Here is a 25612-nt window from a genome sequence, read left to right as displayed (position 1 = left end):
TTACGGAAAATCCAGATCGATCTAATGATAATCATGTTTTCTTTCTTTCTTTTTCTGTAAAATTGCACTATGGAAATTTGGCGGAGATTTTGCTTTCTCTCTCGAAGAACAGACTTTATTAGATACAGAATTTGGAAGCGAGATTCCGGGAAGTGTAGCAGGAACCCCCCACCCCAGTCATTCTGTTTGCACAAACTTCACACACACTCACACTCACACACTACATACGCCCCATTTCTGTTATAAATTCATAGAAAATCAACCATACATCGGATTTGCACTGTTCCATTTTATTTTACTCCATGTGACAAGGACTATCAAAGGGGGGTGGCTTGGTTCTGGTCAGCCATAATCCCTTCAGCATACCAGCACATCCACAGGAGCCCTGCCCAGTTGCTATGTCAGCCTTGATAATCCCAGACAGAAGACAATCAAAATGACAAAGAACTTGCATATGATAGTGGATTCAGCACGGACTGGAACAAAGGACAATAATCAGATCTTCCCTCTGGGGGCAGGAAACTGCAAACTCCCCTTTGTCTCCTGGAAGACACTCCAGGACACTCAGGTTACCACCACAACTCCTCCCTCAACCCCTCCTTTCTGTAATGTATGCATGATGTCAACCCCTTCTGTAATGTATGCATGATATTTCTGGGGGTGGGCTTGACCTGGAGGATGGGAATTTCAAAAGTTTTTATAAGGTCTGACACACCATCTTTCTGGGTCTTTCCTCTCACCTGCAAGTGAGGGGAGCACCCTGTCGCGACAGTCTTTCTTCAATAAAGACCAAGCCTACAGGCTGCTGATTTGCTTCAATTTACTCTGGTTGGTGTCTTTACTTTTTGTCCAAGGGAGCCCTCAGATTTTTCCGTTAACAGTTGGCGACCATTCTCAGGGACACTTGGTTCTCCTGCAGAGGTGAGGAGGGAGATAGAGGGGATCAGGCGCCACTGGGCAACCTTAGCCCAGGGATCCTTCTTCCTCTCCCTGCCTCCTCTTTGCGGGCGGTAATCAATCGTCACCAAAAGCCCAACCAGGGGAAGCAAAGGCGAGGTCAAGCCGGCTAAGGGGAAAGGATCCTGAGATCCGCAGGGGACATCTTCGAACGTGAGTATGGTTTGAAGTAAATACATTGGGAGGGGGGTGGAAAAGGAACATCTCCACGACAGCCAGACTTTCCTTCTTTCATTTCCGACGTTCCCTCTCGGGGTCGGCCAGGAACGTTTTAGCTCTATCCTTTTCTCCCCCGATTCTCCCCTTTCGGAAAGTGGCCAGGGAGGTTGCGGAACCTTACTGTCTGACGTTCCCCCTCGGGGTCGTCCAGGAACGTCAAATCCTTTCCCTTTCCCTTCCCCCAATTCCTTACGCGGAAGGTGACCGTGGAAATTGGGGTACTATTGCTGTTTTCCGACGTTCCCCCTCGGGGTCGTCCAGGAACGTCTTAATCTCTCTATCCCTTTTCTCCCCCGTTTTCCGTCTTGGAATTGAGTCCGGGAAAGCGTGGCTCTTTTACTGTTTTTCTCTGACATCCCTCTCTCGGAGTCGTCCAGAGGAGTCTTTCAAGTATTCTCTTACTCTCCACCTACCCTAACTATGCAAATGAAGCTGCCCCTCCTGTCTGGTGACCTTTGTTAGGGATGACCCGGGTATGTGAGAACGCAAGGTCGTTTGTTTCCTTTCCAAACCTTCATTTTCTCGGACCCTGATCTGGCATTGCATTACACAAGCGTCCAGTAGGGAGTTCCGAACTTAGTCTCAAAGGCTAGGCAGGAGGCTGTCGTGGAGGGTAGAAGGGGCGGTTCACGAAGTGGGGCCCCACGCTAGGATTAGTCTTGTAAACAGCGCTGAGGTAAAGGAATTCCGGGCAGAGGGACCCGTGGTTTGAGTTTCCGGGCAGAGGGACCCGTGGTTTTGTTTCAGGTTCAGGTTTGAGATTTCCAGAATTTAATTCGTGATTTATAGATAAGTAGGAATTGTGTTAGTCAAGGGTACTTTGAGTACTGAAAGGATATTTTATCTGTCCCCCCTTTCTTTCCCATTGCCCCTCCTCCCTTGTGTGTGTGTTTCCACTCTTTCTGTCTTTAGCGTACTTCGTTAACGAAAAAAAGCCCAATAATAACATATGAGAGAATGGGAGCTCACTAAACACCCTAGCTGGACTCCTCCTGGCAACAAAGCTTCCATGAAGCCTTTTTGCCCCAGAGAGGATTCTAATATGCCCCTCCAGCATTTCCAATTGAAAAAAATAAAAAAAAATAAAAAATAAAGGGGGAAAAAAAAAAAATGGTCAAATTTGTGTTGTTAAACTATAACCTAAAGCTAGAACATGAAACTGTAAACTTAATGGTGCTCAGAAGGCAGTAGATGTAATAACAGCCCAGCCTGAGAGCCCACGCATTAGAGATCTTAGTTTCTCTAAAAAAAATAAATAAAATAAAATAAAATAAAATGAATAAGAGATGTACTCAAAGATTTAGAAATATTTCAAGGGTTTGTATTTACATTGGCCTCGGCATCCACAGACTGTTCTTAAATGCACATAGTTTTAAATTGCAAGCTTGCTTCAAAATTTTAAATCTAAGGAAGCCATGTTGCAACTTATTAATCTTAAACAAAACAAAATGGAGAATGGAGTGTGCAAATGTTTGTTATTTGAGAGAGGCTCTAAAAGAGAGTTTTCCTCCCAAGTGGTAAAATCCTGTATACGTGCTACTTGTGTTCTGAAAGGGGGATTACCCCACCTCCTTCCTCCAATTTAAGTGAGGAGGGTGATTTTAAGTCTAATGGTAAATGATGTTTTGTTGTAACTTTTGAGTTTGTGAGTACACCTGTGTTCCAGTCTATTTTGGAAGGTGAAGTTAACCTAATGTTTCTGCTGCAAAGGCCTAGTTGAGCCAACTGCTCTCCCAAGCTAAAATGCAGTGTATGTATTTCATTAAGCATATGCCTATGAAAGTATGGTGTTCATTCTAAGAAAAATATGTGAGTCCAGTTTTTTACTTTGATTTGGTTGGACAGAAGAGTTATTGTAAGGCTCCTGATATCAGTCTCTATAAGACTTCCTGGACTCTTTTGTTAGAAAATGCCCCCCTTGTTTCATTCTGCCTCTTTCAGTTTTCTTCCCCTTCTTACTTCTGTGCCAGGTAAATTTACTCCCAAGTAAGCTTCCTTTAAAGGAAACTGCAAAGAGGGGAGGGGGCAATCTTTCCTAAAGTCACCCTGCATCTCACTTTCCAATGCTGCAGTTATTAAAATAATAATAATAATAATCTAAATTAGGCTTACTATTCCTCTGCAAGTTAAGGGGGGAAAAACAAATCTGTTCACTTCAGTCTTCCTTTAAATATTTCTATAGGAACTTGCATTCGTTAGTCTAAGGAAGCAAACTCACTCAAACTATCTCAAGATCTGCTAAAAGGGTTCTGTGTAAAGTTGGGTACTTTTATTTTCCTCTTCCTTAGTACATGATAGGAGCATAGATGTTTCCTTTCCCAGCTGTAAATCTGTACTTAAATGTGTATGTCTCTTTGGTAGTACAAATCTTGCTGTGAAATCTTGCTGTGAACCCTATATTTTCGAGGGTTGGACTAGATGACCCCAGGGTCCCTTTCAACTCTCCCAATTTGTGGCTGTGTGGAAGGCCATGTGTCTGCAAGCATTGGAAGGTAATTCTTAAATTCTGGTGAGATGATGAGTTGAAATTCTACCTAGCTTTGCTCTTTGGTTTTAAGAGGAGAGAGGTGAAAGCCATGATGTTTTTGAAGCACAACTGGTAATATCAAGCATTTGAGTGATTACACTATTTATCATTTTGTCTACTATTAAAAAAAAAAAATCAAACTTAAAAGTCTATTCAAAGTTTAAGCACATAAAATTCATATAGTCAAGTAGCATTAGCCTTGACCATCCATCCTGTAAATAAAGGGCAGAAAAAAAAAAATTGTCTGCAAATGGTAAGGTTGAAATGACTGAGAATGTTGAAAAAAAGCCATTTCCCCCACATATAAGGGCGTGGCATTGTTCCGCGAATGGCCAGAGGGATATTAGCCCTTTCCTGTACATAAAGGAAGCAGTCTCTTTTGCTTGGGCTGAAATTGCTAGTTTTAGTGAATACTTAAATTGCTGAGTTTCTCTTTTTTGTTTAAAATCAAACCCTATTTTCAAAATCTACTCCTTACCCTTCCCTTCCCTTACTCAAATAGTAATTTAGCCAAAGGATGCAACATTTTCAATAGTATAAAAGGTTTGCTGAGACACAATCACTCTGCACATGCACAGAGGCTAGATCAGCTAAAGAGAGAAAGAGAGAGAGAGAGAGAGAGAGAGAGAGAGAGGAAGGGGGGAACTGTAAGGGGGGAGAAACTTATCCAAATTTCCTTATGTAAAAACTTGGAACCATTGAGGGAAATCATCCTTAATGTGTCTTTGCTCCAGGGGCTACGTAAGACAAAAGGGTTAAAAAAACTAGCCCATCAAAAGTCAGGAGCTTTCCAGGTTCCAAATCTTAACATGCCAAATTCTTTTCACAGGTAAATATCAAAGCATTCCCCCCCTCAATGGGAATTTTAGGAACAGCATTTCCTGACAGGCTTCTCACATGAAATAATTTTCCCTTTTAACAGGATATGTGAACCCCGATAACAAAGTGTTTGTCCCTTTTTTCCCCCTCCCACAGCAACTGTCTTTCTGTTCTGTGAAACAAGTCTGAATCCCTGCTATATTAGTGACTTCCATCTCTTTGTGGCTTTGACACTTTTTAAAGTTACAAATAATCTGTTTTCATTTATTTAATCCGTTTCTCCATGATGTCTATGAAGTTAATCGAAGCACAACCAAACATTGTTTGTGGAATGGTACTTGTTTACCTTTGGCCTGAGCATCTCTTATTAATTCTGTCACTTTGGCTAGTGCAAGGTACTTGCACAACTTTAAATTGCCATTCATTTTTCCTTCGTATTAAGTCATTTTCCAGTATTTTGCTATTAACATTCTAGCCGATGTTGTCACATCAAGAAACACTCTTTTATTTTCATTGTTACTTCAGATTTCTTAAAATTGTGTGTCTTAGCATTTATTTATTTTCGTTCCTCATAAGTCAGTGTGTGTGTTTCATTATTATTTTAACCTTGTATTTTTTACAGTTCTCTTTCTCTCCAAAGTGAAGGAAACCAAACGAACTTGGCAGATAATAACAGTAATTATATGAGAATGTGATAATAATATTGGAATGAATGAAATGCTTAATCCGCTAAGATTTTTATTATTTGCAGCTTCCAACGGAAACCGAAGGACATCCTTTTTGCCTTTTGCCCCCTCCCTTTTCTAACACTGTCTTTAAGTCCTCAAAACCCTGCCCCCTTACAGGATATCACTTCTACAGATGTGCAATAATGAAAAGCAGCAACAACCCCTCAACTCATTCTTCGCCATCACAAGACCTGCAACAACAACAGACACCAAAGTTTCAAAGTGGCCACAGCTGTCTCTTTCAAAGGATATAGACTGATGGGGAGTGGGGCTGACAAAGGGGGGAGGAGTTGAATTACAAGGACATTTTTTCACTTGAACCTCAAGCCTCTGTGCTCCAGGATTCAAAAGATACATGCGTAAAAGATCACAATTGCGTCAAAATATGCAACTGATATTTAATTAGTTTGTTTCGTATTATGTGTTATTACGTAGGAATGTTGAAATGTGTCTGACAGTGTGTTATTTCCACAAAAGGGGGGCTATTTTTGTGTGTAATTGTTTTTATGTTTAATGTCTTATTCCTTACACCCCAGTGGAGGATTCTCATACATTTTATGCTTTTTAACAGATCAGGCTATTATGTAGTCCAATGTTTAGAATTAGATAAATTTATAACCACATTTCGTTGTTCCACCTGGCACTCTGCCAACTTCCCTACCCATTTTAAAAAATGTGCTAAAACTCGCTTTACCAAAGAGATGCTGATAAGATACATGAAGGTGCACATGCTTTGGTTTAGCAGGAATGATCCCTTATAGAGTTAAATTGACTTATTTGGACAAAGTGCCCTTTTAAGAACGGTTTTCCTTTAACAGACTGGTTTGAAAGGTTGAGAACCATGGGCACATAAATTCAAATTGGACTCAGTTTGAATTGGGCAAGTGTATCCAGGCTGCAATTAGCTTTTTGGTCCTTAAAGTGCAAGTGAGCAACTTCCCATGACTGCAAGACCAGAGCCTATAATAATAATAATAAAAAATAATCCCATGGAATGGCCAAGGCGAAGACATTTCTCTCAGGACGTGTCCAAAACCTGTGCCAGCTGTGGTGGGTGCCAGGCAACATAGTAAATATGAAAGCCCTAAGTGGATTCACCAGGGATTGCCACTACTGCGACACCATGCCGATGTGAGACCACAGAAGAGCTAGCTTGACACCTGAGAACACGAAAATGGCGGGGGGGAAGCAAACTGCACTTTTCAGTCATTAGTGGACCTTCCTGCTAAATGTAAAGCATAGACCACTATTGAGAAAATATTTCTTCCAAGGTGCTAGAATACCACAAGTAACTGAGCAACAAAATATTAATTTTACGTGATATCCTATGTCTAACTATGTGCACTGTTACACCATTATATTTCTATGCAAATATCCTTAAAGAAGCATGATATCCAAGTCCCTTTCAGGTTCACATGGACACACGCATCGGGGACGGAGAATAGCAGGTTAATATTTACCACCTTAAATTGTGCGGAGAAAAGGATTGCAAAGTAGCCACCTTTGCAATCTTATCTCCGAAGGGGGGAACTGTAGCAGGAACCCCCCACCCCAATCATTCTGTTTGCACAAACTTCACACACACTCACACTCACACACTACATACGCCCCATTTCTGTTATAAATTCATAGAAAATCAACCATACATCGGATTTGCACTGTTCCATTTTATTTTACTCCATGTGACAAGGACTATCAAAGGGGGGTGGCTTGGTTCTGGTCAGCCATAATCCCTTCAGCATACCAGCACATCCACAGGAGCCCTGCCCAGTTGCTATGTCAGCCTTGATAATCCCAGACAGAAGACAATCAAAATGACAAAGAACTTGCATATGATAGTGGATTCAGCACGGACTGGAACAAAGGACAATAATCAGATCTTCCCTCTGGGGGCAGGAAACTGCAAACTCCCCTTTGTCTCCTGGAAGACACTCCAGGACACTCAGGTTACCACCACAACTCCTCCCTCAACCCCTCCTTTCTGTAATGTATGCATGATGTCAACCCCTTCTGTAATGTATGCATGATATTTCTGGGGGTGGGCTTGACCTGGAGGATGGGAATTTCAAAAGTTTTTATAAGGTCTGACACACCATCTTTCTGGGTCTTTCCTCTCACCTGCAAGTGAGGGGAGCACCCTGTCACGACAGTCTTTCTTCAATAAAGACCAAGCCTACAGGCTGCTGATTTGCTTCAATTTACTCTGGTTGGTGTCTTTACTTTTTGTCCAAGGGAGCCCTCAGATTTTTCCGTTAACAGAAGGAATAAAGGAAATAAACTGGAAATAGATCTTGATCGCTTTCTCTCTTCATCCATATTCATAATATGGCGCCTTTGCCCTCTTCCAAAATGGCACCGGTGCCTCTTCTGCCCACTTCTCCTGAAAATTCCCTCATCTTTTGCTGCTCATCATAAATGGCACCTTTGCTTCAGCTTCAAAAATGGCCCCAGTGCCAATGTCAAAGATGGCAGATGTGCCTTCAACCCTTGAAAGCCTTCGCTTCCGCCCTCACTTCCTTTGCCTGCTGCCAAAAGGGCGCCTTCCCTCTTCCAATATGGCACCACCGGCTTCTCCCACCTGCTATTACTGCTGCTGCTGCCCTCACAAGTGACCTTCCAACTTAATAAAATAAATAATAATAATCAGTGCTTTTTCTGGGGGGGATGCATACCCCTAAACATTTTGTGAATCTAAGTTTGGCCTCATGGACGGGCAGGATTTCCATAGGAGTAGGTAATCATAATAATAATATTAACAATAATAATGATTTTATTATTTATACCCGTATCATTTTTTAAAAATACCGTATTTTTCGCTCCATTTCCTCCTAAAAAGTAAGGGGAAATGTGAGTGTGTCTTATGGAGCAACTGGCGCTGCGCAGAGAGGAAGAGCTGCGCAGCGCCCCTTCAGCGAAATGGGAGGAGGAACGGAGCCCCTTCTGTTCCTCCTCCCGCTTCGCTGAAAGGGCGCTGCGCCTTCTCCCTCTCTGCGCAGCGCCTCTCCTGTGAAGATTATAATCCTTATGAAGATTATATTCACCTTTTTATTAACTTTTGCAAGGAGTATATTAAAATACTTATTAATATCATTATGATTTGTTATTAAATTTTGTAATAATTATATTAAAATCATTATGAAATTCTATGATGAGTATATTTACCTTATTATGATTCATTCTTAAATTTGTTAATTACACCCTGCCCATTCTATGATCCCACGATAGACCCCTCTGAACTGCCGCTCTCCTGGGGGTGGAGAGTTCCGTTGCCCAGAGCAACCCCATGGAGGCCCCATCTCCGAAAAAATGGAGGAGCTAGGGATGGCTTCCTGATTGGCCACCCTCTGCACATGCTCTGGTTTGTCTTCACCTGACAGAGCAGGACACAGAAGAAGATTCCATTTCCATTTATTGCTAGACCGCCCAATCCCTGCTGGTATAAAAATCACAATATGTAAAACGTTGAATATGCAAATACAGAATATGGAAATAGAGAATATGCAAAAATCATCATAATGGAAGAAAAACAATCAGCCCTCTCTCCCCCTCTAAAAAACCCCCTATTATTATTTATTAACTCTTAGCAAAAACACAATATAGATATAGATTAGATATAACTCTACCCATGTAAATCTTGCAAAATGCCAAAATTCAAAGAGAGAAGCTTTGACAAATTACAAGATAAATTACATCCAGAGCGTTGCAGGGTGGGCGGCAGGGATGGGTACAGGATGGGGGGTGAGGGATGGGGCGGGCGTTAGGGATGGGTGCAGGGGGGGAGGGATGGGTGCAGGGTGGGTGGCAGAGATGGGTGCAGGGCGGGCGGCAGGGATTGGTACAGGGTGGCCGGTAGGGATGGGTGCAGGGTGGGGGGGAGGGATGCGTGCAGGGATGGGTGTGGGGTGGGTGGTAGGGATGGGTGCAGGGTGAGTGGCAGGGTGGGGGGGAGTGATCAGTGTGGCGTGGGTGGCAGAGATGGGGGCAGGGTGGGTGGGAGGGTCCTTGCTGCTTCCCTTGATTGGGCAGGGATGGGTGCAGGGTGGGGGGGAGGGATGGGTGTGGCGTGGGTGGCAGAGATGGGGGCAGGGTGGGGGGGAGGGTGCTTGGTGCTTCCCTGATTGGGCAGGGATGGGTGCAGGGTGGGTGGCAGGGATGGGGCGGCGCGGGCAGCAGAGATGGGTGCAGGGCGGGCGGCAGTGATGGGTTGGGCGGGCGTCAGGGTTGGGGGCAGGGCGGGCAGCAGGGATGTGTGCAGGGTGGGCGGCAGAGATGGGTGCGAGGTGGGCGGCAGGGATGGGTGCAGGGATGGGTGCAGGGTGGGCAGCAGGTGTTGGTTTCTGCTTCCTTCACTGTGCAGCAAAATGCTTGTCACAAGACAATTGTTTACATTCCACAGTCAGAGTTACTGTTGGGTTCCCACGGGAAATGGGAGACTGGATGTGACGTACACTCGTTTCCTGTTTTTCACTGTTCTCTCGGTGTTCTTTGTTTCCGAGATGAGTTACTTCTCTGCTCTCACAGAGGCAAGATGCATGTTTGTATTCTCTCAGCATAGAGTGGAAATAAAGTTAAGAATGTGGCACATACTGCTTATCCTTCTGCTGTGTGGACTACTCTGCTTGGGCTCAAGATAAGACGAGCCTGTATCAGCTTCAGATGGGCCGAAGCTGGTCAAAATCTCACATTTTTGGTTCCGGGCCCAGATAAACGGAATCGGAATGCCAGCAGAGGAACAGAGGAACGGATCGGACGTTATCTGCTCTGCGCATCAAGAAGATTGATGAGAGGTATGTGCTCATGCTCCGGGCAGCCTGCCAACTCCTAATTAATGGCTTCAAGGCTGGACTTTGAACTTTTAAGCCGTCTGCTCGGCAGAGGCTTGGAAAAAAAAGTGCTTTTAAAAGTGCTTTTGGAATGAAGCTGCAGTAAACACAGACGCAGCTTGTTTAAAGCAGCAGAGATGGCTAATGCAAGGCTGGCTGATGCTTGTGGGATTCCTAAGCTCAATAAGAAGAATTACGCGAACTGGGTACTGTACGCAGAGGCTCTTCTGCGAAAAGAGGGTCTGTTTAATGTTATTACAGACACCCCCCCAGCTTCAATAACAGATGAATGGGCAGCTAAGGATTCCAAAGCAAGGGGAACTCTTACATTGATAGTCTCCCCAGAAGAGCTCTGTCTGTTGCGTGATAAGACCTCAGCCAGAGAGATTTGGGACACTTTGAGAGAGGCTCATTTGAGGACAGAAGCTAGTGCTTCTTTGTTCTACTATGCCAAGCTGCATGATATGGCACTTGCTGAAGGTGCAGATGTGCGTACACATTTGATGGAGATGCAGAATCTGAGACATGAGCTGCAACAGAGAGGACTCACCTTTCCGGAGGCTGTGGATTCCTTCATGATACTACATTCTTTGGGTTCAAGTTGGGAGTCCGTTGCCACTCAGATTGCTGTTCTGCCAACTGCTCAGATCACAGTAGCACATGTTACTGCCGTGATTCTGAATGAAGCGGACAGGTGAGGTGCTAGCTGCATGGGTAAGGGGGAGTCTTCACAGACGTCATCCCAGAATGCAGTGGAACCACCAGATGGCGCCAAAGCTTTGAAGGCAGTGAAATGCTACTCGTGTGGACGTCTAGGCCATATGAAGAGGGAATGCAGATATCCCAGGGCCAAGACAGAGCAGCACAGCAAAAGCTCATTGCGTGGAAAAGGCAAAGGCAAAGGTCCGGTGTCCAGGACAACGCAGCACAAGGCAATGGTCTCACGCTTCACTCCAAAGGTTGCAAAGGTCCAGAAGACGTCTAGATCTTTCTTTGTGGTGGATTCGGGCGCAACGCACCACTTATGCAACGACAAGCGACTGTTCGTGTCTTTTACACCGCAGGAAGGTGCGATTAACCAGGCGGATGACCACACGATCCCCAGTCAAGGCTACGGAACTGTTGTTCTTCACAGTTTGGACTTATCGATACAAGATGTTCTCTACGTTCCAGATGCTGCACACAATCTACTCAGTGTTGCGCAGCTGAATGAACGGAACATTGACGTTTCCTTCAAGAACAAGAAGTGCACCATCACAAAGAAAAACGATTATGTATTGCATGCTGAATATGTTGATCATTTGTTTGTTTTGTATTTTGATGATGATGTGCAGGATGAAACTTGTTGCATTGCAGGTTCTAACAAAAGTTTGCATGCAGGATGTATTCATGATTTTCACAGGAAATTTTGTCATTTGCATTTTGAGGCAGTATCTAAAATGCCTGCCTTGGTTGAAGGTATGACTATTAAACCCTTCAGGTACCACATGAAGTGTAAGGCATGTGCAGCAAAGTGAAAATGGCTGCGAAAGGTAAGGTGTCTAGTAGGCAAGCTACAGAACCATACCAGGTAGTGCATGCTGATTTGGTTGGTCCACTATCGCCCTCTTTGGGTGGAAACAGGTACTTCATGGTTCTTATTGATGCATTTTCCAGGTATATTTATGTGTACAATCTCGAGCAGAAATCACAGGCTTTTCCAAGGTTCAAGGAATTCTGTGCTTGGTTGGAAAATGTGCATGGTAAGAAGATAAAGACTCTTTTCACTGATCGCGGGGGGGAATTCACTTCTCAGCAGTTTGAAGCTTTTTTGACTGAGAAAGGAATTCAGCACGATTTGTCTAGTCCTCGTTCGCCATGGCAGAATGGACTTTGCGAGAGGGCAAATCAAACATTGCTTCAAGGGTTAAAAACCTTGCTGCATGATGCCAATCTTCCAGAGAGTTATTGGGCGGAATCTTTGGCTTGTTTTGTTTACAGTTATAATGAAAAGATGTTTGGCAAGAAACCATACATCAAACACATGAGAATTTTTGGTTCTGAAATGTGGGTTCACACACCACAAAGCTCCAAGTTAGGCAAGCGTGGATTGCATGGTATCTTTCTAGGTTATCAGAAAGGTTCTTACAGAATAATGATGACTGACTCTAAAACAATTAGGCTCACTAGAAGTGTTGAATACAATGCCAAGTGGGGGGAGAATGTGGGAATTTTCCAATGTTATCCTGATGACAGTGATGAGACTGAGGATAGGCAACAGCAGCAGCAACAGCCACAGCTGCCGCAACAACCCACTGATGAAGGTCCTGATTCTGAGTCTGAGACTGAATCGGGTGATTCAGAGGATTTCAAGAGTGTGAAAGCCTCTATGCGACCCTCTGAAAGCTCTGATCAAGAATTGGAGGAACCATTGTTCACTATAGGCCACTTTTCTCCTAAGAAGGAAGAGGAGAGTGTTGAAGACTTAAGGCTAATTCGCAGGTCTCAGAGAGCCACAAAAGGCAGACCTCCAAAGAGATTTGCTGATGAGTTTGCTAAAACAGCAGTAGCAGCTGTTAAAAGCTCCAAGAAGGTATTTGGACCTTCAAGTTTCCAAGAAATCCAGGATTTGGATTCAAAGGATGCTGAGCCATGGTTAAATGCCATGAAGGCTGAGCTTGATTCCTTAGAGAGAAACAAAACATGGGAGCTAGTTCCAGTAGTTCCAGGAATGAAACTACTTGGAAGCAAATGGGTCTTCAAAGCGAAGACAGATCAAAATGGCAAGATAGTCAGACACAAAGCCAGATTGGTAGCCAGAGGTTTTTCACAGGTACCAGGTGAGGACTATCACAAGACCTACTCACCCACCGTGAGGTATGAGGGCATTAGGCTTATGCTCAAGCTTGCTGCAGAACAGAATCTTCACGTTAGTCACCACGATGTGAATACAGCGTTTTTGTACGGATCTCTAGGTGAATCTCTTTATATGCTTCCACCTGGTGGCGTACAGATAAAACAGGGATTTGTTTGTGCTCTGAAGAAGTCCCTTTATGGTCTCAAACAAAGTGCACGGTGTTGGCACACAAAACTCACTGAAGTATTGTTTTCTCTAGGTTTTCAGCAAGGGAAAGCTGATCCATGTGTATTTGTCAAAGAGGAGGGGCAAAAGAAGCTGTATTGCTTGTTTTATGTTGATGATATTCTGTTCTTTTGGAAGGATGTCACAATGTACAATAACGCCCTAGCTCAACTGAAAGAGCACTTTGACATGAAAGATCTTGGTGAGGTAAACAACTACCTATCTCTGGAAATAGAGAGAGATCAAGATGGTAACATTCTAGTACACCAGTCACGGAAAATTGCTGAAGTGTTAAGCAAACTAAACCTGATGGATGCTAACCCTGTAGACACACCTACTGTTAAGGATTGGAAAGCTCTGAAACGCATAGCTCGCTATTTGAAAGGCACTATGCATTACAGACTGAGATTTAACAATCAGAAGTCTGGTGGTCTTGAGATATTTGCAGATGCAAGTTTTGATAGTGACACTACAGACAGGAAAAGTACGTCTGGAGTTTGCTACATGTACAATCAGGGTCTATTTGATTGGTCATGCAAGAAGCAAATAACAGTTAGCTTAAGTACTTGTGAAGCTGAACTGAATGCACTGTCTTATTCACTTAAGGATTGTGAATGGTTGTAACAATTGTGCAAAGACATGAAAATTCCTGTCAAATGTCCAATCCAGGTTTATCAAGACAACAAAGCATGTTTGGCTTTGCTGACTTCTGAAGGTTGTAAGCAAAGCACGAAGCATTTACAATTGAAGTTGCAACATGCTAGGGAATGTATTCAGAAGGGAATTGTAACGGTGTCCTATATGCCAGGTAATGAAATTCCTGCTGATGTATTGTCCAAGGTTGTATCAAGGGATCAACACTGTACCTATGTGCAGAGGTTGGGTTTGTACTGATATTGTACGAACATGCTGCCCAGTGATGTTCACAGAAAGGGGGAGGATGTTGGTTTCTGCTTCCTTCACTGTGCAGCAAAATGCTTGTCACAAGACAATTGTTTACATTCCACAGTCAGAGTTACTGTTGGGTTCCCACGGGAAATGGGAGACTGGATGTGACTGTTGGGATACTGCCAGGGAGACAAAGGCCATCACTGCCTCCACGTCGACTCCGGACGTCCATCGATCTCCCGTAGATACAGTATCAGTCAATTAGCGACACGAGGCCTCAGAAATAGCTTTCCACATTCCAGAGCTCGTGCACGCTCTATCGCAGAGTTCGTACAGCGAAAGACGCACTCAGGAGAGCATTATTTATAACTTTATTCAGCGTTGGTCAGAACAAAGAAAAGACATGGCTGCCTGCTTCGATGTCTCAGGCACAGAGAGAGAAACAAAAGCAAAGACACAACAGAAACATCCTGTGAACAGGAAATACGCAGACTGTGACTCACAAAGCCTGCTCCCTTTTAAGGTGGAACGGAAATATCCTAACATCCTCCCCCTTTCTGTGTAACCTGTAGTACCTGTGGTTCAACCCAATTGCATAAACCCTAAGTTGTTCTCTGTTAACAACCTTAGACAACAGATCAGCAGGAATTTCATTTCCTGGCATGTAGGACACCTGAATGAGTCCTTTCTGAATACACTCTCTTGCATGATGTAGCTTAATCTGCAAGTACTTGGTTCTTTGCTTGCAACTCTCTGAGTTCAGCAAAGCCAAACAGGATCTATTGTCTTGATAAACTTGTATAGGACATTTCACAGAAACTCTGATGTCCTTAAACAGTTGCATTAACCATTCACAATCCATGAGTGAAAATGACAGAGCATTGAGTTCTGCTTCACAGGAACTTAGGCTTACTGTCGTCTGCTTTTTGCACAACCAGTCAAACAGACAGTGGTTGTACATGTAGCATACTCCAGAAGTGCTTGTACCATCCGTGGTGTCACTTCCAAAACTTGCATCTGCAAAGATTTCAAGACCACCAGTCTTCTGACTGGTGAACCTCAGCCTGTAGTGTAAAGTCCCTTTCAAATAGCGGGCTATGCGCTTCAGAGCTTTCCAATCCTGAACAGTAGGATTGTTAGCATGTCTGCTAAGCAGGTTAGTGCTTACAGCTATGTCAGGTCTTGAACATCTAGCAATGAAATTCAGCTTGCCTAGAATGCATCTGTACAGTGTAGTGTCAGAAAACGCCTCAGCAGTACTATCTACCTGGTAACCTGTCACCATCGGTGTGTCTGCTGGGTTTGCATCAACCAAATTCAACCTGGCTAATACATCAGCAATTTTCTGTGTTTGGTGTACCAGAAAATTACCTGCTCGGTCCCTCTCCACCTGCAGAGAAAGATAGTTGGATACCTCTCCAAGATCCTTCATGTCAAAGTGCTCCTTCAGCTGAGCTAGGGTGCTTTGGTACAAAGCCTGATTCTTCCAAAACATCAGAAGATCATCAACAAAACATAAACAATGCAGTTTGTTTTGCCCCTCCTCCTTGACAAACACACACGGATCAGCCTTGCCCTGGTGAAAACCTAGAGAAAGCAATGTCTCAGTGAGTTTTGTGTTCCAACACCTGGCACTCTGCTTGAGACCATATAAGGATTTCTGAAGTTTACAGACCATTCCCTTCTGTATCTGCATTCCATCAGGTGGAAGCATAAACAGCTCCTCCCCCAAAACCCCGTACAAAAAAGCTGTATTAATGTCATGATGGCTGTCAGGGGTTCAGGGACAGAGGCACAGGGTAGGCAGGAGATGGAGAGCGATGGGGATGAATCCCAGGACAGCGAGGAAGAGGATGACAATGACTCAAGAGATTCCATGAGTCTTTCCAGCGAATCAGAGGATTCCCAGAAGGGGGCGCCGGTGGTCAAGGCCAGGGGAGCCCCAGGGGGGACGTGTCAGGAGCAGGGGGCCAGCGGGGGATCCCAAAGTGGCAGCTGGGCGTCAGGACCAGCCTCCCCGCCAGAGTGCAGCGAAGGGGGTGGAGGTTTCAGTGTATCAGGGGAAGCAGCTCCGGCAGCAGAGAAGGGAGGGAGGTCGGAGCAAGCCACCCTCCCGGAAGGGGAGGGGAGTAGTGAAGGGAGTAGTGTAGCTGTTAAAAGGAAGGTTAGAGGTTGGGCGCGCGCGCCAAGTTCAAATGTAGAGGCGCGCGGAAGTACAGGGAGCCCGGAGGAGGGGCCAGGTCCCAAAGCCCGCAGGAGGGGGCAAGAGCAGTCTGGGGATTCCGCGTCAGAGGAATCCAGGAGGGGCGAAACCCCAGCGGGCAGGAAGACCCTGCAGAAAAGGAAAGAGAGAAAGAGGTGGAGCAGCGCAAGCCTCTTAAACTGGTGCAGGGGAGGGACTGATTCAGAGGGGACTTCAGCGGTCTAAGCGTAACAGACGTAGGGCTGCGCGCCTCGGATGTGAAGCAAACAATGAACTGCAATAAACACTTTTGTATATAAGAAGAGATAGGCGTTGGTCTTTTGTGAGCTGAGACTTGAGGCAGCCCTGACAATGGGAAACATGCAGTTTCTCCTCTGCAGCAATCTTGAGCATTAGCCGAATGCTCTCATACTTGACGGTGGGTGAGTAGGTCTCGTGGTAATCCTGTCCTGGTACCTGTGAAAAACCTCTGGCAACCAATCTGGCTTTGTGTCTGACAACCTTGCCATTCTGGTCTGTCTTGTTCTTGAAGACCCATTTGCTGCCAACCAGTCTCATTCCTGGGACTACCGGTACCAGCTCCCAAGTTTGGTTCCTATTCAAGGAATCAACTTCAGCCTTCATGGCATTAAGCCAAGGCTCAGCATCTTTAGAGGTTGACTCCTGAACCTCTTTGAAGCTTGAAGGTTCCCACACCTTCTCTGAGCTACTAAGAACAGCAGTTGCTGTCTTAGCAAACTCATCAGCAAATCTCTTTGGAGGTCTGCCTTTGGTCGCCCTTTCAGATCTGCGTACTAGACGCAAGTCTTCTGGACTCATCTCCTCCTTCTTAGGAGAAAAATGACCAATGGTGAACAGTGGTTCTTCCAGTTCATTGTCAGACGCATCAGATGGTCTGACTGAGGCCTTTGCGCTCTTGTAGTCTGCTGTGTCATCACTGTCACTGACATCAGCAGCAGCGCCGCCCACTGAGCTGGAATCCGAACTCTGATCATCATCATCATCATCATCATCCTCAGCTTCCTCTTCTACCTCAACATCATCTGCTTTTTTCACATCACCTTCATCTTCCTCTGGGTAACTCTGGAAAATTCCCACATTTTCCCCCCACTTAGGATTGTACTCAACACTCTTTGTGAACTTAATGGACTTAGAGTCAGTCATCCATACCCTGTATGAACCTTTTTCGTACCCCATGAACAAACCATGTGCCCCACGCTTCCCAAGCTTGTTGCTCTGTGAGGTGTGTACCCACATGTCAGAACCAAAAATTCTCATGTGCTTGACGTAGTTTCTTACCAAACATCTTCTCATAGGGAGTACAACCAATAGGTGATGACAATCTGCGATTATAGGAATAAACAAACGTTGACAAAGACTCTCCCCAAAACTTCTCAGGGAGATTGGCATCATGCAACAAGGTTTTTAGGCCTTGAAGCAAAGCTTGGTTTGCTCGCTCAGCAAGTCCATTCTGCCATGGCGATCTAGGCGTTGAGAGGTCATGCTGGATTCCCTTCTCAGTCAGGAAAGCTTCAAACTGCTGAGAAGTGAACTCCCCACCTCGATCAGTAAACAAACAGCCGATACGTTTACTGTGAGCATTCTCCAACCAAGCACAGAATGCCTTGAACCTAGGAAACGCTTGCGATTTCTGCTCGAGCATAAACACATGAATGTACCTGGAAAAAGAATCAATTAGAACCATGAAGTACCTTGCTCCACCCAAAGAGGGCGCAAGTGGACCAACCAGGTCTGCGTGGACTAGCTGGTAGGGTTTGGAAGCCTGCCTGCTAGACTCCTTGCCTTTCGGAGCAACCTTCACCTTGTTCTCTGCACAAGATACACATTTCATGTGAAACTTACAGGGCTTGATGTTCAAACCCTGAACCAACCCAGGCATCTTGGCCAACGCCTGCCAAGACATGTGAGCAAACCTTCTGTGTGCCTCGTGAATGCAACCTGCATGAAGAACTTTGTTAGTTTGTGCAACACAACAAGAATCAACATTAGACGCAGCAACAGCACCATTGTCATCATAAGTTATACAGAACAAACCATCTATAAACTTTGCATGCAAAATGTCCTCTTTGCCTTTCCTGATGACACAGACGCTCCTCTTGAAGGAAATCTCAAAGCCACACCCAGTCAGCTGTGGGATACTGAGCAAATTGTTTGCAGCACCTGGAACATAAAGTACATCTCTGATGTACTTTATTTTAAGGTGGAACGGAAATATCCTAACAGTGACGTACACTGGTTTCCTGTTTTTCACTGTTCTCTCGGTGTTCTTTGTTTCCGAAACGAGTTGCTTCTCTGCTCTCACAGAGGCAAGATGCATTTTTGTATTCTCTCAGCATAGAGTGGAAATAAAGTTAAGAATGTGGCACATACTGCTTATCCTTCTGCTGTGTGGACTACTCTGCTTGGGCTCAAGATAAGACGAGCCTGTATCAGCGTCAGATGGGCCGAAGCTGGTCAAAAGCTCACAGCAGGGATGGGTGCGTGGTGGGCGGCAGGGATGGGTGCGGGCTGGGCGGCAGGGATGTGTGCAGGGCAGGCGGCAGGGATGGGTGCAGGGTGGGGGGGAGGGATGGGTGCAGGTCTGGTGGCAGGGATGGGTGTGGGGTGGGGGGGAGGGTGCTTGCTGCTTCCCCTGATTGGGCAGGGATGGGGTGGGGCGGGCGGCAGAGATGGGTGCAGTGCGGGTGCCAGAGATGGGGGCAGGGTTGCGTGCAGGGGGGGAATGCTAGCTGCTTCCCCTGATTGGGCAGTGATGGGTGCAGGGCGGGCGGCAGTGATGGGGCAGGTGGGCGGTAGGTTTGGGTGCAGGGTGGGCGGCAGGGATGGGTGCAGGGTGGGGGGGAGGGATCGGTGTGGCTTGGGTGGCAGAGATGGGGGCAGGGTGGGGGGAGGGTGCTTGCTGCTTCCCCTGATTGGGCAGGGATTGGTGCAGGTCTGGTGGCAGGGATGGGGTGGGGCGGGTGCCAGAGATGGGGGCAGGGATGCGTGCAGGGTGGGGGGAATGCTAGCTGCTTCCCCTGATTGGGCAGGGATGGGTGCAGGGTGGGCAGCAGTGATGGGGCAGGTGTGCGGTAGGGTTGGGGGCAGGGCGGGCAGCAGGGATGCGTGCAGGGAGGGCGGCCGGGATGGGTGCATGGTATGGGGAGGGATGGGTGCAGGGCTGGCGGCAGGGTGGGCAGCAGAGATGCTGGCAGGGATGCGTGCAGGGTTGGGGGCAGGGATGGGTGCAGGGTGAGTGGCAGAGATGGGTGTAGGGTGTGGGGGAAGGATGGGTGCAGTGCGGGTGGCAGAGATGGGTGCAGGGTGGGGGGAGGGATGGGTGCAGGGTCGGGGGAGAATACTAGCTGCTTCCCCTGATTAGGCAGGGATGGGAGCAGGCGGCAGGAATGGGGCGGGCGGGTGGTAGAGATGGGGGCAGGGTGGGTGGGCGGGCGCTGGCTGCTTCCCCCAAGGTGGCAGGAATGGGTGCAGCTCTGGCGGCAGGGATGGGTGCAGGGCGGGTGGCAGAGATGGGTGCGGGGCGGGCAGCAGGGATGGGTGTAGGGTGGGTGGGCGGGCGCTGGCTGTTTCCCCCAAGGGGGCAGAGATGGGTACAGGGCAGGCGGTAGAGATGGGTGCGGGGTGGGACGGTGGGCGCTGGCTTCTTCCCCCAAGGAGGCAGAGATGGGTGCAGGGTGGGCGGGCGAGCGCTTGCTGCTTCCCCAGATTGGGCAGAGATGGGTGCAGGGTGTGTAGTAGGGATGGGTGCAGGGTGAGTGGCAGGAATGGGTGTAGGCACTGGCTGCTTCCTCCAAGGTGGCAGGGATGGGTGCAGGGCGGGCGGCAGAGTGTCGGAATCTCCTCTACGACCGAGCTGGAAAAGCTCATCCTCCGGTCGAGTCCTCCGACGGTGATTAACGACCTGAGCCTTTGATGAGGCTCCAGGCACGTTCCCCATTCAGCAGAGTATCCAAAACAGCAGAAGGAGCCAAGAAATATGAGCTACATCGCTATGCTTTATTTTCTAACTATGCAGACAGTAAGAATATACATCCTCTCTCTGTGAAAGCAGAGAGCAACTGGAACACAAAAGAACAGGAAACCAGTAACATCCCATCCGTCTCCCATCTTCCGTGAGACTTCCAACAGTCTGGAATGTGTGGAATACAAACAGAGTCTTGTGACGCCAAGCACTGCACAGTGGCATAAACAGAAACCAACACAGAGGTGGGTGCAGAGGGGGTGGCAGGGATGGGTGCATGGTGGGCGGGCGGGCGCAGGCTGCTTCTTCCGAGGGGGCAGGGATGGGTGCATGGTGGGCGGCAGGGATGGGTGCAGGGCAGGCAGCAGAGATGGGTGCGGGGTGGGTGGTAGGGATGGGTGCAGGGTGGGCAGCAGTGATGGATGCTGGGCTGGCGGGTGCCGGCCCCCTCAAGTCCACATTCACCAGGGCCTGCTTAATCTTGTCACAGATGGCTGTTGAATCCAGATCGCTGCAGTGAGAGGGGGGAAAGAACGGAAAGCGGAGTGAGACCGGATTGACTCCTTTTTCCGAGGCGCACCTGTCTCCCACCTGGATTGCAGGAGAAGTTTGGGAGCTGGAAAAAACAGCCACTAGGTGGGGCTCTAACCCAATGTTCTAACCTGGGGGATGCCACACCTACCCGAGCGCAAGCTATGCCCACCAGGCCCCCACTGCCAACCTCGTATTGGCATTGCAAGGGGTTGGGCTAGATGACCCTGGGTGTCCCTTCTCTTGGGGGATTCCTGCATTGCAGGGGGACTCTCGTGGAGGGGGGTTGGGCTAGATGACCCCCGGGGTACCCTTCCCTTGTCCATCATTCTGGGATCACCACACGCCTTTTCCTCGCTCCCTGGAAAGAGATCGGGGCTTGGCTGCCAGCAGAAGCAGGACTAGAAAAACAGAAAGTGGCTTCAAGATATGCCAAAACCTTGCCCCAGGGCATGTCAAGATTACCGGTACATAAGGAGGGAGCAAAACATGTTGTGGCTCAGACTGCACCAAAAACCTCCCTTTTCTAGCACCCTCTCCTAGCCCAACCCCCCAAAAGCAGGAATGAAATTGTGCATTTTTATTTTTATGTATTTCATGGTGTATTTTTATTTTTTATGTATTTTTAAAAATGTATTTCTATTTTTATGTATTTTGTCATGTGTTTTTATTTTTATGCATTTTTTATGCATTTTTATTATTATGTAATTTATAACTGTTGCAGGAACCCCCCCCCCAACATACAGTTTGCACAAGCACCCCCCACACACACACCATACGTGCGTGAAGAAGAAAAGGGGAAGTTACTGCGGCGGCGCGATCTCCACGCAGATAAACTCCATCAAATTTGAAAGCGACTAAACTTCAGTTGCCGCTGCAGAATCCAAGGCCTGAGCATGTGAAAAGATGCGAAGTGTAGTGGGATATCTCTTCCACAAAGCATCAACTCTTGTATTGGTAACATGGGAAGATGGTTGCTCTTTTGCGTAATGACAAAACTTAGCCGTGTCTGTGACTGTCTCTTGAGGACTTCCCAGACTTTCTTAATTAAGTACAAACTTCTTTTTAGATGACACAAGTTCAGTTCTAGCAGACCTCATGAAGCAATATGTATGTTGTTCTTGTTTTGCTAAACACCCTTTTATAATCTTCCAACAAATCTAACATTAAGGATGCACCGAAAGTGACATGCATCTCTATTGCTCCGCTCCTTGGTAAGGAATCTGGTCTTGCCTGCTGTCAAAAGGGTGATCCCACCTTCGCAATCTCGCCTATCATTTTCCCCCTCTTCATTTGGGGCATTCATAAAACATTTCTATAATCTCTAAGAGCTGGGCAACTTGGTTAAATCCAGGCAAATCTCCCTTTTCGTATAAATGGATTGGCTATAACTACTTGAAAATCACTGAGTTAATTTTTTGGGCCATCGTTTTTGTAGATGAGGCAACAAAAATGTTTGCCTGTTTCCTTTCAGTTTCTCCAAAAGCCAGGAAAATACCCAAGGGTTGAAATAGCTCCAGAGTGCAGGGCCACTCATTATTATCTACATTTTGGCAATCATGTAATACCTTCGAGGGGAAGTGAGAGTTCTTGCATGGTGGCTCTGCCAACTAATATGTCGCTCGCAATGGCCGTTCTTATTTGGATAGTGTGCAGTTGGGCCCGTTGACGCCTTCATCCATCTGCTTTGTTTTGTTTTTGGGGAATGTGATGACTTTTTATTTCCCAGAGATGGCCAGGTCCAGTTAAGGCTCTTACGTGAGAAGCTTGCAACCTCAGGCATGTTAATCCTTGCTGATGTGCTTCAATGTGGCCAGAGAAGCCACAATGCCTCTTTAGGGTGCAGCCTAGACGCCTGACCTAGAACCCAGCTGCTAAAAGAAACCGGACCTGTTCAAGAAGTACCATCTGATAATGGAAAGATGGGAGAAGTGGTTGTTGGGAGCTCTTACCCCACCCCACCCCACCCCCAAAGAGAAAACCTTCAACCATGTGTTTCTTCCACTTGGAGCATAAAAGTAATAAGACCCAGCAGATTAACTGCGTGGGAAGCTGGCTGTCAAGAGAGAGCATTTTAGATGTTTCCCTGTTGTGGATATCGCTGTACTTCAGAATCCGTCCACAGTAAATGCTATGCCAGCAATGTCTGCGGGTTAAAGACAAAACAGCCAAGGTTATAATGTGTCTTAATGCCCCAAAGGGCTATTCTTTTCACAGCCTTGGCCCCTTGCCCTTTGATGTCTTCAGATTCCATTGGCATGGTACAAGAAACTGGCAAGACTCAACTCCTTAATGGTGAGAGCTGTGTGGCAATTATTATGGAAACCTGGCTACATTCAGCAGTACCAGATGCAGCGGTGGAGCTGACAAACTGAGTAATTTATCGCTCTGATAGAAACAGTAATTCTGGTAAGGCTAGGGGAGGAGGAATCTGTATTTATATACACAGTGGTTGATGTCTTAACAGCAGAGTAGCTTATACGTACTGCTCCCCCAGATGTGGAATTGATGGTAGTTACAAGCAGGCCATTTTATCTGCCTAGAGAAGTAGCTGTGATAATTATCATAGCCATTTACATTTCACCTGATGGTAATGTCAGAGTGGCACTTTCTAAGCTATATGACATCTCTAGGCAGCAGCAAATCCATCCAGAGGGTGCCCTTGTTGTGGCAGAGGATTTCAATCAGGCCTGCCTGAAGACAGTTTTTCCTAAGTTCAAACAGTATGTGAATTTCCCCACTAGAGGGAAGAATATTTTTGATCATGTGTATTCCAATCTGAAGCAGGCATACAGGGCAATTTCCCTCCCTCACTTAGGTTCATCCGACCATTCTTCACATTTTTTATGTCCGAAGAATACAGCCAGTTATAAAAACAGTTAGAATCTGGCCAGAGGGCACTTTCAATCAGCTCCAGGATTGTTTTGAAAGTACTGATTGGAGCATGTTTGAAGATCAAGATCTGCACAGATACTGTACACAGTCGCTGTACTTTCTTATATCAAAGTGTGCACCTATAACACTGGTCAACAACAAATTTGTTGTCTGCATTTTTTCAGTTGATTTAGGACAAATCTGATGTGCTGAATCCAAAAATCACATTGGTTTTGCTCAATCAGGTCAGGTTTTTGAGCTATGGACACATGTCATTTTTTTACGTTTTTGTTCACATGTACGCTTGTGTGGAGCATTTTAGAAGAAGTTGGTGGGGGTAAAATGCCATGTTGAATAATTGTTTTGATTGGAAATGATTATTTTAATGACAAGACGTATTCCGATAGTTCTGGGCGATTATGTCGAAAAGGGGTCAGTTTGAAGTCATAAAACCTCGAAATCTTCCATAAATTGGTGTGGCAAAGCATAAAGTTGGGGGATCAAAACTAAGTTAATGGGGCAGCCGCCCCACGAAGTATCCTGATCTTCAATCAGCACGTCGTCCTGTAGCTCATTGTGATGAAATTCCAGTGCCTATCTTTGGAGAACTTCCTGACATTAGTGACGAAGATGCCTCCAGTGTTGAAGGACATGAAGAAGAAGAAGTGGTTCTTGAAGATGATGCTCCACATCCATTTTCCCAAAAGGAGTTGAATGATCTAGTTCGCGACCTCAGCTTGTCAAAGGACTCTGCCGAACTGTTGGCATCCAGATTGAAGGAAAAAACCTCCTCTCTGACAGTGCTCGCATCAGCTTCTTACGCAACAGGCATCAAGAGTACCTCCGTTTTTTCTCGGAAGAGAAGGACTTGGTGTACTGTGCAGATATTGGGCAGCTTCTGCTCACGAACCCAAAGATTGGAGACTGTTCATTGACAGCAGCAAGCGATCACTGAAATGTGTTCTGCTACACAACGGCAACCAGTTTGCCTCTATACCCCTGGCTCACTCGACTACACTGAAGGAGAACTATGAAGCGGTGAACTATGAAGCGGTGAAGTATGTGCTGGAGAAAATTGGTTATGATCAGCATAAGTGGTTTATTTGTGTTGACCTGAAGATGTGAACTTTTTGTTGGGACAACAGTCTGGCTTCACCAAGTACCCATGTTTTCTGTACATGTGGGATAGTAGGGACCGTGCTCAGCATTACACGAAGAAGGACTGGCCTGTGCGGGAGGAATTGGTGCCTTGCAAAGAAAGGAACGTCATCAACGACCCTCTGGTGGACAGAGACAGAATACTCTTCCCACCGCTGCACATCAAGCTCGGCTTAATCAAGCAGTTCACCAAGGCTCTGGACAAGGATGGTGACTGCTTCACTTACTTGTGCCAGGCTTTTCCAGGATTGACCATGGAGAAGTTGAAAGCTGGCATTTTTGACGGTCCTCAGATCCGTCAGCTCATCAGAGATCCAGAGTTCGGAAACTCAATGAACAAAGTGGAACTGGAAGCGTGGAAGGCATTTGTTCTGGTAGTGAAGAACTTTCTGGGCAACAATAAGGCCAGAAACTACGCAGAACTTGTCAACAACATGCTGACTGCTTTCAGAAACCTGGGCTGCAAAATGAGCGTCAAGATGCACTACCTATTTTCACATATGGACCGGTTTCCTGAGAACATGGGTTCAATGAGTGACGAGCAGGGGGAGAGATTCCATCAGGACATGAAAGAGATGGAGACCAGGTATCAGGGTCGCTGGGACGCAGTCATGATGGCTGACTACTGTTGGACTCTGAAGAGAGACCTCCCTGCCGCTGAGCATTCCAGGAGTTCCAAGAAATGGAAGTTCAAGCCCTGAAGTTTGAAAAATGGTGAAGCAACATGCAATTTACGTGTACTTACCTTTATCAATGCCCACCATTCAGTTTACAGTAAACCTGACCTTATGGAGAGAAACGGATGCCATTTCCTGATTCAGCAGTGCAAAAATACCCTAAAT

At 46.3% G+C, this 25612-nt stretch overlaps 1 long non-coding RNA gene across 1 annotated transcript in view; it reads left to right on the top strand.

Annotated features, from left to right (window-relative positions):
* LOC308467825 overlaps positions 1–25612 on the top strand; it is a 411166-nt gene that overhangs the window by 49913 nt on the left and 335641 nt on the right. The window lies entirely within an intron of this gene.

This window comes from Podarcis pityusensis, assembly GCF_964106645.2.
Source record: "Podarcis pityusensis genome assembly, chromosome: W".
Lineage (NCBI taxonomy): Eukaryota > Metazoa > Chordata > Lepidosauria > Squamata > Lacertidae > Podarcis > Podarcis pityusensis.
This window is presented reverse-complemented; position numbering and strand designations above follow the sequence as displayed.